The sequence below is a fragment of the Vanessa cardui genome, chromosome 21 (assembly GCF_905220365.1).
Source record: "Vanessa cardui chromosome 21, ilVanCard2.1, whole genome shotgun sequence".
NCBI lineage: Eukaryota > Metazoa > Arthropoda > Insecta > Lepidoptera > Nymphalidae > Vanessa > Vanessa cardui.
The window spans coordinates 6,270,983-6,287,412 of NC_061143.1; the positions used below are offsets into that span (position 1 = coordinate 6,270,983).

General features: G+C 31.9%; 1 protein-coding gene across 1 annotated transcript in view; it reads left to right on the forward strand.

The window, feature by feature from the left end:
* Positions 1–14,947: 14,947 nt before the first annotated feature.
* LOC124539044 overlaps positions 14,948–16,430 on the forward strand; it is a 99,104-nt gene continuing 97,621 nt past the window's right edge. The window contains exon 1 of the mRNA XM_047116366.1: positions 14,948–15,229. The gene's annotated coding sequence lies outside the window, so the exon portion shown is untranslated. The remainder of the gene's footprint in view (positions 15,230–16,430) is intronic.

Here is a 16,430-nt window from a genome sequence, read left to right on the forward strand (position 1 = left end):
TTCCACCACGCTGTTCCAATGCGGGTTGGTGGAATGCACATGTGGCAGAATTTCGATGAAATTAGACACATGCAGGTTTCCTCACGATATTTTCCTTCACCGCCGAGCACGAGATGACTTATAAACACAAATTAAGACAAAAGGACATTAAATAATTCACACAATTAATTTCCTTGTAAAATTTAAAAATATTTCAAGGAACTTCTTGTTTCTGCTTCTCATATTTCGCTCTCGAATATTGCTGAAGCTGTCAAGTTCTTTTAATGAATATTGGCAAATATATTGAAGCACTGCATCAGACTTCCTTCCGATACATGCAGATGCATTCACAGACCGTACAAAATGAAATGCAAATACATAATATTATGAAATATCAAACTAGATTTGCCGAGACATTTCTACGATACGGAAAAATTAAATTAGGTCGAATGTATTTTTTTTTAGTTGGTGGCTTGCAGCAATTGAGCCATAGCGCATAGATATTGGCATCGTAAAAAAACTTAACTGTTTCTTACATCGCTAATGGTAATGTCGTATACTAAGGTTGTTAGCGAAATCGGGAACTGAGATGTCCCTTGTGCCAGTAGTGACAACTGACTCGCTTAACCTTCAAACCAGAAGACAACAATACCACGGTCGTTTTTGCTTCATGCTTGGTAGAATATATTATTTGAGGGTGCTATCCAGTGGGCCTAAATAGAATTATATAATAAACAATGCAATTGGCAAGTTATGATAATCGTCGACTTTCATAGCAAATATAAAAAAATTATATAGCAAAATATTATTTATTCGCCTTTATAAGCACTTTTGAATAGTCTTGTCTTACTCGTTTGAAGCGGTACCCGCTTCGTGTGTTCGAGGGTGGTCACGGGATCGCTTGCGCATGCTAACGTGACGCTCCAACAGATTTCTAAACTAAATTTCTTTTCGGTTTCATATCCTCAATAGATTCTTGAAATATATACTAAATCTTTGGTATAAAAAAATAATTTCTGAGTTAAATCACTTTTTGAATTGTAGTAAACAATCCAATATTTAAAGGGTTATGGTTATTCAACTTTTACCTGGTGGTAGGGCTTTGTGCAAGCCCGTCTGGGTAGGTACCACCCACCCATCAGTTATTCTACCGCCAAATAACAGTACTCAGTATTGTTGTGTTCCGGTTTGAAGGGTGAGTGAGCCAGTGTAACTGCAGGCACAAGGGACATAACAACTTAGTTCCCAAGGTTGATGGCACATTGACGATGTAAGGAACAGTTAATATTTCTTACAGTGTCATTGTCTATGGGTGATGGTGACCACATACCATCAGGTGGCCCATCTGCTCGTCCACCAACCTATACCATAAAAAAAAATAGATTTGGAATTTTTGGAGCGTTTTATTATATTTTTTCAGTTACTACATATTGTAAAGAATAGCAATCGGAATTGCAGATGCTAAATTTATTGGATCGAAATTTCCATTTAATCTTATAAATTGTTTCAAATGTGTGTGATCATATAATTTACTTGTCATTTTAGTTAAGTGTATAAATCATCGAAGTGAGTGTGCATTGAGCCTAATCCTATCTAGTGCAGCTGTCTGCAAAGTACACAATAATAGTTAGTGCTAGTGGCCGGTTGGATTTAGAGAGGTCCAATAGCAACTGTTCAATGTTCTATAAAACGGTTGCTTGCCAGGCTTAACTTAATTTGTAATTTAAATGTTACGAGATAAAAATAATTCTCTTATAACTTTATACCCGACACTAATTGAAATCACTTTTCAAATTATAATAAAGCTTTGATAAATGCTTAATTAGGTAATACTAAATTTTGACATTTTTGCATATGCTGTATATTTATAGAGCAAACTTTTTTATCATCTCGAATCAATGTGCTCTGTTGGTGTATTAAAGGTTAAATGGTAAATAAGGCAAGGTCAATACTTCCACAAAGTAAATAAAATGTTAAATCTTACGGTTAATGGATTATTAATAATGTAAGTGATGATTTATCTTTGTTAACATAGTGATGTATCTTTACATTTTTTTAAATCACGATATTATATGGATGCTTTTTTGATTATTATCAAACAACATTAATTAGATTCAAGAATAGTTTGACATCATGTTCTGAATATGTGTATGGATGAACGTTACCTCTATTAATTAATTGGTCATGTAACACAAATTGCAGAAAAAATGGCCAGATAAAACCAGACGAGGTAAATCTTAGTCATGTGTATCCATTCATGACTAAGATTTTTTTCGGGATTTAATTTGTACGTCAGTGGTCAAATTAAACTTCGTTAAAAGAGCAAAATTATGGCCCCCATGGCCGAATAATAATGTTTATTGTTATAAATATTAATAGAATAGTGTTGTGTTTAATATCTAATTTTTATAAATAATAAGAAAAAAGTAATCTTAATATATACAACAACAACAACAACAACAACCTGTAAATTCCCACTGCTGGGCTATAGGCCTTCTCTCCCTTTGAGGAGAAGGTTTTGGAACATATTCCACCACGCTGTTCCAATGCGCGTTGGTGGAATACACATGTGGCATAATTTCTATGAAATTTGTCACATGCAGGTTTCCTCACGATGTTTTCCTTCACCGCTGAGCACGAGATGAATTATAAAGACAAATTAAGCACATGAATCAGCGGTGCTTGCCTGGGTTTGAACCCGCAATCATCGGTTAAGATGCATGCGTTCTAACCACTGAGCCATCTTGACTCAATCTTAATATATTATCCATTTAAATTTTATACAGTAAAAATAATTAATAACGTATTAAAGAATCAATGCAAGATTATTCAGAAGAAAAAAACTACTGGAATTAAATATAATTTAATTAATTTCGTCAGATCCACAGAGCATCAGCCGTATCATCATGAAACGACTCCTAATACTTCTTTTTGAAAAAAGTAGAGTCATTCATTCCATGCATCCTTGTACCTTAATCCTTCATCACGTACACTAGAATAAAGACTCGGCCACACAGGTTGTTTTTAAAAATATGAAATCACGTTATTTAATAATGATTAAGTCTACACCATTAGCGAGCACATCTTATCCGGTCCGTGACTGGCATTATCAACAATTGATGAAACCAATAAAGTTGATTATAATACATTTTAAAATAAATAAAAGAAAATAGAGTTATAAAAAGAGACAATATGAAACGCTATTATACTAAAAAGCAATCGTATTGTTATATTCTGGTATAAATACAATGAGCGGCTAAGTGTAATTAGAAGCTCTTGTAATAACAACATAGTTCTAGTATCACGGTTGGCGGCGTATTGACTATGTTCACCTCCCATCGTATATATAATATATATAGAAACATATATATTATACACATAATCATTCAGTTAAACTTCACGATGAAGTTTTTGAATCGTCAATATTTAAATACTAATATTGCGATGAATCCAATAATTGAAGGATTATAGACATTACTATCAAAATCATCTTTTATAAGCACTTTTGAATCGTTATTTAATATATTAAGTGAAGCTACTATTGGTTCGAAATGTACATTCTATAACAAAGAACGGTTAAGAAAGTCAGTTTTTTTTTCTTTTCAACATGTAAAAAAAAAAATATTTTAGTTAGTCAGTTAATTAATTATATACAACTTAGCGATTAGCGACCGAAAAAGACTGTATGTTGTGTTTGTACTTAACTTATTTTTTTGATATAGCTATAAAGTTAACGTTGTCTTATACTAAGTATAATTCATCTCTAATTCCAAATTATATATCAGTGTAATTAACAGATTAAGAACTTGGACGTTCAAGTAATATTTGTCACATATTTTTAAAAGATAATGTCGTCTTAATACCTCTGTTAAATACTGTTAAAAAGAGAGCTGATTCATTTTTCGACCTAGAATATATTATGTGTTTAAGCTGAAGCTTGTTGAAAATCAGCTGGTACTTAATTTGTTTTTCTAACTTACCTCAACAGTAACAGCCTTTTTCACAGCTGGGCTAAGGCCTCCTATTATTTGAGAAGTTTGGAACTTATTTCACCACGATGCTCCAATGCGCGTTAGTTAGTTACACTTGAGGTAATTTCGTTGAAATTAGTCATACGTAGGTTTCCTCGCGATGTTTTCCTTCATCACGGAGCACAAAATAACTTATAAACACAAATTTAACATACGAAAATTCAACGGTGACTAACTGGGTTTGAACCAGCAATCATTAATTAACATACACACGTTCTAATCACTGGGCCACCTTGGCTCTTTTTACCTTAAGCTCGCCTTAGCCTCGCGAGGTTTCCCTTGATTACTTTGGTAATCAAGGGAACTCGCGAGGTAACCTGCATTTATTTTAGAAGCGTCAGCCTTATATCTGTGTTAATGTAAACTATTAGAGCAGTGTGGAGGAATTAATTACAAAAGTTTTTTTTTAACAGGAGGCATTTTCCCAGTTACATGATTCTACTGTACTTCCAAAAATACAACACATGGATGGATATACGATGGAAGTTACCTTTGTGCTATTATTATAACAAATTATTATTAAATGTGTATCAAACATAATTACTTCGAATTTTGAGTTCAAAATATCGGTATAATAAGGCTCAATTTTAAATGTTTGGTTCTTTTTTTTGTTCGAATAATGTAATTTGTATACAAACGCGCTTTTCTATTATTTATGTAGTCCAATTAAATTATATCTATTTTATGTAATAAAATGCATTTGAACTATCAAACTGCCTCGCTTATGTAATTAAAATATTTATAATAAAAAGACGCCCTTTTAAGTACATCATACTTTCGTTCGTATTTTTCAATTAAAATATATGAGACGACAGAGACTATTAAATCGAAATTCCCAATACAGTTATTAAAATAGTATCAAGCCTAAAATCAATTTAAAAGTTAAATTAAATACTTTTTATACTCTGTGTTTTATCTGAAGTAAAGTTCTGGTCTCAACCAACCAAAAAGGAAGTCAAACATGCTGTCGACCGATTACGGTGAAGAAGAGGGACCCTAATCTTAACGCATACATACGGTTAACTTAACTACAAGAGATTAACATTAACAAGCGAATACACGAAGCAGAGGCCGCTCTACTGTTTTTGAATTTGTGAAACGGCGAGGATAAGGTCCGGCCCCTCGCCAAGGCCGGTCTTCCCGACAGCATCGGACTCCCCGAGATACTGTTTCGCTAAATAACTTATATACTTATTTATTTAAAAATGTTCATACCGCGATCTAGAACCTGCTTCATGATTGGTCATCAAGTGAATTTGGTTCCAGTCAATGCACTTGAGCAGCAAAAACTGTTGCGTGAGGAACCGTTATTTTGTCCGTTCACTCAGAGAACGTAGCGAGTCGGTGTCTGCAGCAAAAAATAATTTACTATTGTTAACTATAATTGCTCGTTTCAAGTAGAAAAAAACGAAACAAATTATTTTATATAGTTTTAATCATAGTAATGAATTTTAAAAATAATAATCTATTATTTTAGTATCATAAAAAAAATGTTACATATAAAATAGAAAGAATAAGAAAGTTGTCATCAGAATCAAATTGAAAATTTAGTCAAATAGATTTTCTAAAATGCTCTTAAATTGTCAAGCATTGCGCTCAGAATTTCTATTCAGCCGATAACTACAAGCAAGAAACGCTTTTTTTAACATTTAATTAAACAAATATTATTTCTATAAATTGCATGTGTTGATAATCTTTACAAAACTTAGGAAGCATTAACTCTATTCACTATAAAGAGACAAAATGGTCCAGCGGTTAAAACATGTTATGCTAACCGGGTTCAAACTTGGACATACACCACCGATTTTTCAATAATCTTGTTTACTATTTATGTTTTGTAAATGTGGCACATGGTGCTTTGGGAGGTGGTGGAAGAAGCTCCGAAGTTTCATCCCCAAAAACAGAAAGCCCAAGGTTTAAGTCAATATTTTTTTAAAAATACTCTGCGTCAAAAAATTTCCAAATAAAATAAAATACATTGTGCTAAAAAATACAATCGTATCCTGTTATAAGCGGCTTGTTTTGTTTGCCTTTGGTATTACATTCGTATCCCGCAGGCGCCCTTTTCATTTCGCTTCTTGATGTTTTTTCTATTACACAAAACATGTTGTTACTCAACTCTTTCGTTTCATGTTAATTCTATTCTATTTACTTAACCCTACACGTTAACTTGTAGGGTTAAGTAAATAGTACTGACTATAAAAACTACTAAATATATATTAATCCTATCATCATATTGTCACCCAAACCACAGGTTAATATAAATCATATTTATTTTAAGATATTACTACTTTATTTATTTTTACGTTAATTTTTATTCTGTCTATTAAGAATACCCTTTGCCGTTATATTTGGTAAATTAATATTAATAATTGCAGGTACAATAAATCGATACAGACACAAAGGTACAACAAAAATATCTCTTACACTATATGAGGTACAGAGACTACATTACGAAACAGTCTTCGTTCTCAAATTGACTATGAAACTTCTATAAGAGAACTGAACGACAGCGTATCATATGTTGCAATGTCATATTGCACGAAAACCTTCATAACTCAAGGGGTCCACATCGAAGATGTATTGGAGGGATTGGTGCACAAATGGAAACCAATGATATTCTGAATTGCAGTTCAATAATGGTGATCCACAATAGAGATGACTCAATCATCATCTAACTTTTTTTATGTTATAGGGGGGAGGGGGGCAAACGAGCAGGAGGCTCACCTGATGGAAAGTGATAACCACCGCTCATGGACATCTGCAACACCGGGGGGCTTGCAGGTGCGTTGGCGGCCTTTAAGGAGGAGACGCTCTTTTTTGAAGGTTCCCAAATCGTATCGGTTCGGAAAAATCGCTGGCGAAAGCTGGTTCCACAGAGAGGTTGTGGTAGAAAATGTCTTAAAAATTGCGCTGTTGTGGATTTTCGGACATCAAGGTTGTGGGGGTGGAATTATAATTATATAATTAAACTGATAACCCTCCTGACTAGATGGATCCAGAATACCATAAAGATTAACATCAACTCAAAACAAATTCCAAGTCAACGAAGAAATAATGTCTTACAGTTTAATTCAAACTTTTTATCATCCATATACAATCCTAAAATTAAATTGTTATTCTACCGGCATGAAAAAAAATCACCTTAAAATAATAGTATACTAGTTGGAATCTTATTACTGAAACGAATATCGTGTCGGAACCGGAAGGATGTATTTATTAACTTTGCGAAGTCGGAAACTGGGTGTTATTAGTTTACCTTTCCTTCTCGTTTCTATACAATGATTGTCATCAATTCTTTCAAAAAAATGTATATTTTTCTGAATATACATAATATTGTTGTTAACATATTGTGAATTAACTATCAACATCAACATTTGTACCCAGTTTTCGTCTGGGCTGTATTAATAATATTTTATTTTTCATGTTTACATCACGTTAAATTACTTTTTTATGCTTCTATATAGGTGTATAAATTTACATATTTATTTTAGTAAAGCATATATAACATAAACAAATACACCGTCAGTTGTAAGTCAGCTAAGTAAGTCAGCCTTTCAGCCGGTAAATACAGTGTATCACCACGTTTTACGTCCTTAATAATCCGCTAATCTCGGAATCTTAAATGATAATTCCTTGCATCATTTTAATTCATTATTTCCCTTTAAACTTAAATACTATGATGCAAACTTGTATACCATCGAATAACTGATAAAGTGTGATCTAAGTGGTACCCATACGAGTTTGAAAAGGCTCTACCAATCATTTCATTTTGATAAAGTACGTTTATGGGCACACACCGTTTACAAGCGTTTTTTTTTTTATTATACTCCCTTATACTTCCTTGTTTCGTATGATGGATAAGTAATTTAGATTAATTACATACACAATGGACATAGTGGTAGCGCCATGGCGATGAAAAAGCATGAAGATGAAGGGATTTGGTACACTGCCAAATCCTTTGTCCAGGTGAGAAAAAAGAGAAGAAGAAAGAAATCTTAATTAATAAATTAGGTACATTTTAAATAAATACGCTCGCCTTTTAAATACTAGAAACTTATATAAATAGTATTATAAATGCGAAAGTTATTGTCTGTTACGCTTCCACGGCCAAACCACTGAACTGAAATTGATAAAATTTATTTTTAAGCAAGTTTAAGTCCGAGAAATAACATCAGCTACTTTATATATATATATATATATATATATATATATATATATATATATATATATATATATATATATATATATAAACAGGATTTTAAATAATTGCATAGTGAAAAGAGTTTTCCTCAAAAAATTATAGCAAAGACAAACGATATTAATATTGCTTTATAAATTGAACAGGTGTTTCATTTTTATTTAGACCCTTGTATTCTTTTTTCAATACACTTTATTCACATCAAATATACAATTTACTCCACTAAATATATATTTTTATGAGTTTTCCAATAGGCTATACAGTAATAAATAGGCTGACTGTATCCTGTCCAACCCTACATTAAAACATCTTTCGAGATAGGAAGGGTTCGGATCACCTTTAACTCTTGATATAAACTTATCTATCTTTGAATGGCACTCTTTTATCGATTTATAACCATTACCATTGAATATCTCTCGAATTTATTACAACTTTTACCGTATTCTTACTGAATATCTATGGATAAATTATGAAAAGGTTTTTAAAATTATTGGTTTCGGGTCCGAGCTTTGTTCTATATAAAATTTCATCGCTCAGGTAATTCCTTTATATATCGACTTCGATAAAATCATTTTAATGAACGATTTTTTTTATCTCTGTCTCTTTCCTTCCAACACTTAAGGTTTTCTGGGATGGTTGATGATGTTGAGATATCTGTTTTAGCAAAAGGCCGTCTGAAATATTACTTGAATGTGATTTATGCATATTATATTTGTTGTTATATTAACGGGTATATTGATTTGAAATTTTAAACCAATATCGAAAATTTGTTGGATATGTTTTCCGTTTTTTGTTATTAAGTAAAGTACTATTTTAAAAAGAGTAACGGTATTGTGTAATATATGTCTTACTCCTTGATTTCCCATTTCTTGAGAATAAAGTTTGACTTACTTCATCACACTACCTCTCTTGGGTTTGGTGGACGTACGATACGATATATGGTGACTTCCTAACTATTATTCCAGTCACCACCGAGTGTCACGAGTTTCGCAACAGGAATTTTAAACACATATTAAGCAAATGAACCTTTGGGCTACTTCAGCTTATAAAGAGCTATTCAGAAATTTACAGGTAGGTTGAAATTAATGAATTTTGCTCGAAAACTGGGACGTTAAAAGAATTTACACTGACTTACGTCACCACAATCGATCAGAATGTTATAATTATCAAAAAATATTATTTATACATGAAAGAAAACATAGAAGGATACTTATATAAAAATTGTTTTAGAAGATTTATTAACAATTACATAAATTTTTGTTTAATAAAAATAAAATTCAAACACCATAAATGTTGACAAAAAACGTCATATTTTAGTTGAATTATTTAGACTAAACTTTCTACGAAATAAATTTCATTTTAACGATGACTTTTAAAAGATACTTTTACCAAGAAATTGACTCTTCAACTTCCACAAGATCGTTAAAACCGTGTGTCTCTTTATATGAAGTAGTCACGAAGGAAGTCGGAATTACTGCTCACAAATGTCTGTATTGTATATATAGAAGCAGGTTCATATAATAGGAATGCAGTGCTGTGTTATGTGCTTACGAGGAATGCACGCTATTGACAATCTAGAATTTCGTATTAATAAGCAGAAGAATTCCATTAAATCAGTGTTTGTTTAAGTTTCATTTTAAAGTAATTTATACTTAAAATAAAAAGAAGGTTTTATTGGTGTTCATTATTACAGCGTTTGCGTACCAATGTTTATTCAGATAATACTTACTTACATTTTGAAACTCATAAATTGGAAGGCAGTAAACTATACTATTTGAAAAAAAAAGTTTTATTAAATAAATATAAAAAAATAACTTGGTTATTTTAATAAATGTTTAATGGCAAACGCTTAATTTGTGTTTATAATTCATCTCGTGCTTAGCGGTGAAGGAAATCGCAATGAAGCCTGCATGTGTCTAATTTACATTAAATTCTGACAAGTGTTTATCCAACAACCCGCATTGGAGCAATTTGTTGGAATCGAAGGGAGAGGAGGGCCAGCAGTAGGAAATTTACAGGCTTTCTTACTGTTATAAATTAATAAATTTGAATTTCGAACGCTATTAATTGCCTTAATAAGATGCAATGAAATAACAATACAAAATACACATAGTATACTGAATATCCAGATTTATAATATTTATATTTAATTTTGACACCGAAAATTGTATGCATAAAAAAGCAAAATAAATGCACGACCGAAAGCAAATGTATGAAATAATCATGAGATGAGTGAAGTACAATTTCATCTAACCTAAATAAAAACGAATGAAATGAAAAGATGCCTCGAGTATACAGATTTATACGAACTTATCTTTATTAAAAATACGGGCAATTCATTCGTTCTATAAAATTTTGTCTAATTTCTCAGCGATTCGAATTACTTTTTAACTAATAAGACCCTACGATGGTTCTTAGTTCAATTAAAAATCCCAGATCTTGTTCGCAAATTTAATTTTCATTAACATATTTTTATTACGTTAAATTTCATAATTTACTTGAAAAAATAATTGTTCACTGTAAGTAAGCAAGTCCTTAAATATATACTAAAATTATTCAAAAAAAGTTTCAATAGCCGCATTACTATCGCAATTCCAATGTTCTGACCAAAAAACGAACCAGCCTGTCACCGCAGAAGGCGAGGTGTTACGCTTTTATTGAAGCTTTTCACACTACTACTCCAGGATCCAAGTGTTCAAGTTCAAGTGATCCAAGTTCAACAGCAAATGGGACAAAAAAATAATTTGACATAAGACCATTATCTTTGACTCCTTCATGCATTTAAAGCAGATTATTGCGTCATCGTATAATTATACATTTGACATACATACATTGATACTATAACCACACTCTTTTTACATATTATTATTCTGCCAGACAGCAATACGATGTATGATGATGCGTCCCTAGGGGTGTACAAGGGACCCAATAAATAACAATAATAAACTCCTGGTTAACGATGACTATTATAGTAACTAATAACAACACAAATCCAATGGCTTATCGTGTTTTCCGATCAAGATAACACGAACTCTAAGGCTCTATGGATTCGAACTAAATGAACATACCATCACGCGAAAATCAGCTTTAAATACATAAAGTATTTACAGATTATTGTTAACTAGCCTTTATATAATATAATAGATATCATAATTTTCTTTATTTTTTATTAATAAGCTTTTGTAATCGTCTTTTGCTCGGACCTTTCTGGATAGAATTTATGTGTAAACAAAACTGTATGCATATGTTTATATGCATTGCTTAATTATCTCTCTCATTAATGTGTTTCTATAAGGGGCTATAAATGTGACTTCATAAATAAGGACAGGAAATTCACTTGACTTCAACAGTAAAAGCGCTTTAAGAAATGTAAGTAGAAGGATAAGAAAAGGAAATTAATTTTACGAGTAGCCCCTCATCCAAGTTAAAAAGTCCACTTGAAAACACACTCCAAAACTTCAACAACTCTTGAGGTATATAGAATTAAGAGATTAATAAGGATACACTTTAAGAAAGTTTATACGAATTGCGAAATTCGAAAATGTGTTAGATTTTGTAAGCTACCACTATGTATTCATTAATAATTTTAAAACAATATATCATGGCAGCTTAGTCAAAAATCGCTTAAAGACGAGTTTGTACGTAATTTTTTTTTTACAAACAAAAAGTTTCCTCTAATCGCAAATAATTGTTGTACCCAAAAAAGATGTTTAGCCATATAAGTATAGGTACACACTATTAGTACATACGATTTGCATATTATGTAGATAAAAAAAGATATTTTGTACCTACAACATACATTCAAAATTTATATACTGGAAAAGTGTCTACTAAAGAATTAATTTTTATTTAAGCTATCGAAGTACTGAATCATATTTGGGTGAAAAACACAGTATCCCTTACTGAGATATATAGACGTTCTACGTTCCCACGCGTTTGAGGTTTGATGATTAAGTTATATGCAGGGGCGTGGTTCAAGAGACGAAATGTGTTCAGTAAAATCAAAACAAAATTCATGACAGTAAGTTGTGGTAATTATCCGTATATTTAAATCTATGCTAAAGTAAATTAAAGTAACAGCCTGTAAATTTCCCACTGCTGAGATAAGGCCTCCTCTTCCATTAAGGAGAGAGTTTGGAACATATTCACGCTGCTCCAATGCGGGTTGGTGGAATGCACATGTGGCAGAATTTAGATGAAATTAGACACATGCAGATTTCCTCATGATGTTTTCCTTCACCGTCGAGCATGAGATGAATTATATACACAAATTAAGCACATATATATATAGTGGTGCTTGCCTTGGCTTGAACCCGCAATCATCGGTTAAGATGCACGCGTTCTAACTATCTATATGAGCTAAGATGGCCCAGTGGTTATTGCTAATATTATAAGTTTGAAAGTAACTCTGTCTGTCTGTTGCTCTTTAACTGATATACTGATGAACCGAATTTGGCGATTTGGTACCAAGCAAACGTGATCTTCAAGGAAGGACATAGGTTAGTTTTTTTGCCTAACACATGAAAACCAACTCCAACCAACCAAGTTATGTGCATATAAACTTGCTTTTAATCGTCACTCGCATCGATCAAGCATTTAACACTTACTATAAATTTATATTGTAGTTTCAATAAATTAAATTAAGTCATTTTCCTTTTATTTGGAACCTACGCTTCCGTCGTACTTAATGGACGTACTAACATACTTTGTACATATTTATATATCAGCTTATGTTCTATACACAACAAATCTTAAAGTTATTCTTAAGAAAAAGTTTCACAATCATTTATACTATAATATTTAAATCAGGCGAATAAAACCTTTCTTAAGTCACTTTTTTTATTTACGAAGAAAGATTATTGTAATAAGATACAAAAAAAGTCAGTTAATCTACAAGAGTGAAGCCTTAAGGCTCTATTTGCATTTCGTGTTAAATCTTTTATTACTTGGAATACTTATTATAATTTTTATAAATTTAATTACATTTGCTCTATGCTGATAATTATTATACCGTACTGGCTTTTACGTCGCTTTTATTTAGATTTTTCTTTGGCAGAAAACGTATAGATCACACGTCTGCCGTAGAAAGTAAAAATAAAAAAAAAAACACTTTATTCCACGTTTGACGCATCACATGGTTTCACAAGCGTCAAGCGTTACTGTTCTAGTCTCGTAGGTCTTTATATAGGTTTAAATATGATGTAGTTTCGAATCGTTATATAATAATATCAAATAAATTGAAAACTACCGCTACTCCGGACTGTAGTTATGTTACTTGGTGGTAGGCTTAGTGCAGCTCCGAGTGATAGACTATTGTGCTGCTAAACAGAAATATTATTGCTTTGTTCCGGATTGAAGGATGAGTGACCCAGTGCACTTACAGGCACAAGAAACATAACATCCTGATTGATCGGTGACGCACGTGTAAGTAAAGGCTATTTCTTATAGAGCCAATTTCTATGGGCGGTGATGACCGCTTACCAATAAGTGGCCCAGGAGCTAGTCCACCTGAATTTTCCATTCTGGCACAAATAGATCCACCAACCTGAAATGGTGGAGTAACCTCGAAACGATCTCCTCAAAAGGAGAGAAGATATCAGCAATAGTAATAAAACATTTCAAGATTTTTTTTTACTATTATGTTTCCTTCGGGTTCCAGGATTAATCCATGTCAAACATTACCATATATAAAGGTATAGTGGAGACGAGAAACAAAAAGACAAACTTACATTAGATTTCATAATTCATCATATTACTATATGCACACATACATAAATCATCGTTATTATGAAATCCGGGTATAAATTAGTTTCTGGTTGTATGTAGAGGACGGTATAGTTTAAGGACAAAGGATGCCTTCTGAACACGTGATCTTTCACTTGACCCCTCCAACGTCAAGACGACTTATGTTCTTAAAAGGACAAAGGAGTTCTTTGAAATGTTCTCTTAAAATTTATTGTGAAATAACGATGAATAAATATTAAATATTTTAAATGTAAACCAAATTTATTATCATTAAAACAAAGAAACATTTTCGTGTATAAAGAAGAATACATCTATTACATATCATTGTAAATATTATTTTATCATAATCTATTTTTATAAATTAGACTGTTTTTAGGGTTCGACTCCTCTGTCCATCTGTCCGTCCATCGGTCTATATCTCATGAACCATAAGAGTTAGATAATTGAAATTTTCTCAGATGACATCCATATTACAAACATGGTTTTTTGCCGTTTTTATAGATAAGGGTATTGAACCCTTCTTACGCGAATCCGACTCAAACTTGCGGGTCTTTATTTGAATACTTATGATGCAGCGCGTTTCGAAATAAGTTTTAGTACATAATATAATTCTGTAATTAGTTGAATTTTGGAGCTCCTCTCGCTTTAATGTTTAAACTATTAACGTAACAATCGCTAAAGTTTTGTTCTTGTAAAGTAATATTACAGCGTTTATATGAAAACTTCTAACAAACATATATATTATCTACATCTGAAACTTAGCTCGTACTTTAATATTACGTGCTTAAAAACGAAACTCCAAAATGTATCCGTTGATAGTTAGCTGCAGGCAACAGTACAATGATACGCGATATTCAACGACACATTCACGTTCGGAAGTAGAAACACTGCAATAATAACCACAAAGCCGTTTGCAGGCGTTCATGCCTTGCCAGCCTCTTTCAATTTTCAGCGGAGAAATAGTTACTAGCGACAGTTATCGCCAGAACACGGCACGGAACGCACGTGTTCTGAACTGTGATACACGCGGTATTACTAACTTTATAACAACGAATCACGTATAAAAATGATTCTTTATTCAAACATGAACTAATAAATTCGTTTGTAATAATGTTCGATAACATTTTAAGGTGTAAATAAATAATGTATCACGAGAAACATTTTTAGTATTGTGTGTTCGTTTTTTTTATTATAATAATTTCAATTTAAAAATGACCTGTGTGAAGATACCTTGAATGTGCCCCTCGAGGAATTAACCTAGTTTCAGTGTTGAGTAAGTTGCATCTGAATGGCTTTACTTAAGTTTGTTAAACGCGCACAATTTACAATTTATCTTGTACTTTGCATCAGCTTTAATAAATTATAACGCTTTCAACCCATTTAGGTATAGCAAGTCAAGGAATATAGTTTACACAATTCTATTGCAATTTCTGTAAAAAAAGTCGAAAAATGACAGTTGATTTATGATACATTTAAACAAATATTTAAAATAAGAACAAGAAGCAATTCAAATATTATATTATCACAGATATATCTAATTCGAACTTAAATATATAGGTAATAACTTTTGCACAAATAAGACACGAAATTATTAAATGAAAACAATACTCTTTGCTTTTACATTGGCTGAATGAAATCGTTCCCCCGTCAAATTAACCAAAGCTAAATTCAACGTTATAAACGACAATATCACAAGACCGATAATAAATGAATGTATTCGAAAAGTTTAAATTACTCGGAAATAATCTACATTCCAATTTTAAAATTGGATCAATTCGAAATTGGAATGTAGATTACTTGCAATTGGACAAAACAAAATCAACCAAATAAAATATTATTTACTTCTGAACTTTCTTTCAGTTGGAACCGTTGCTGAGTAAAATGCCTATATCGACCGCCCATCACTCGGTCACTAGCCCTACAAGCATAATATTGATCGTTTAACCCCCATACCTCATAGGGTATAATAATAATGGAATACAAGGTCGACTAATTCCCTCTTGTTAGTTACAAAGCTATACTATTATTAAATGCTTAGAATATTAGATTTATTTAAAATTAAAAATACATAATATAATTATACTTATATGACTAGTAAAATTACAAATTTGATCACAAAAAAGCAATGTCATATAATCTTAAACGACTATGACCATATTGGTTTTGTGTCATATCGATTCATTATATTTAAGTTCAGGATAATTATAGAAGTATATTTGGTAACGTTAGTGGTATTGCCTTACCAATTATACTTTGATAATTATCCATTATAAAACAAAAATAAAAAATTAATTAACGGCCAGTGAAGGCACCACTGGTTACTCGGAAACGTTGGACTGTCTTTACCGCTGCTCAGCATATCACAGCTGAGCATAATATAACAGGATATATGTCATACAGCAAGTTTATGTTTTCTCATGAAGTTTTCCGCAAATTAAGTAGACGAAAACTCAATGGTACTTTGATGGGAGAAA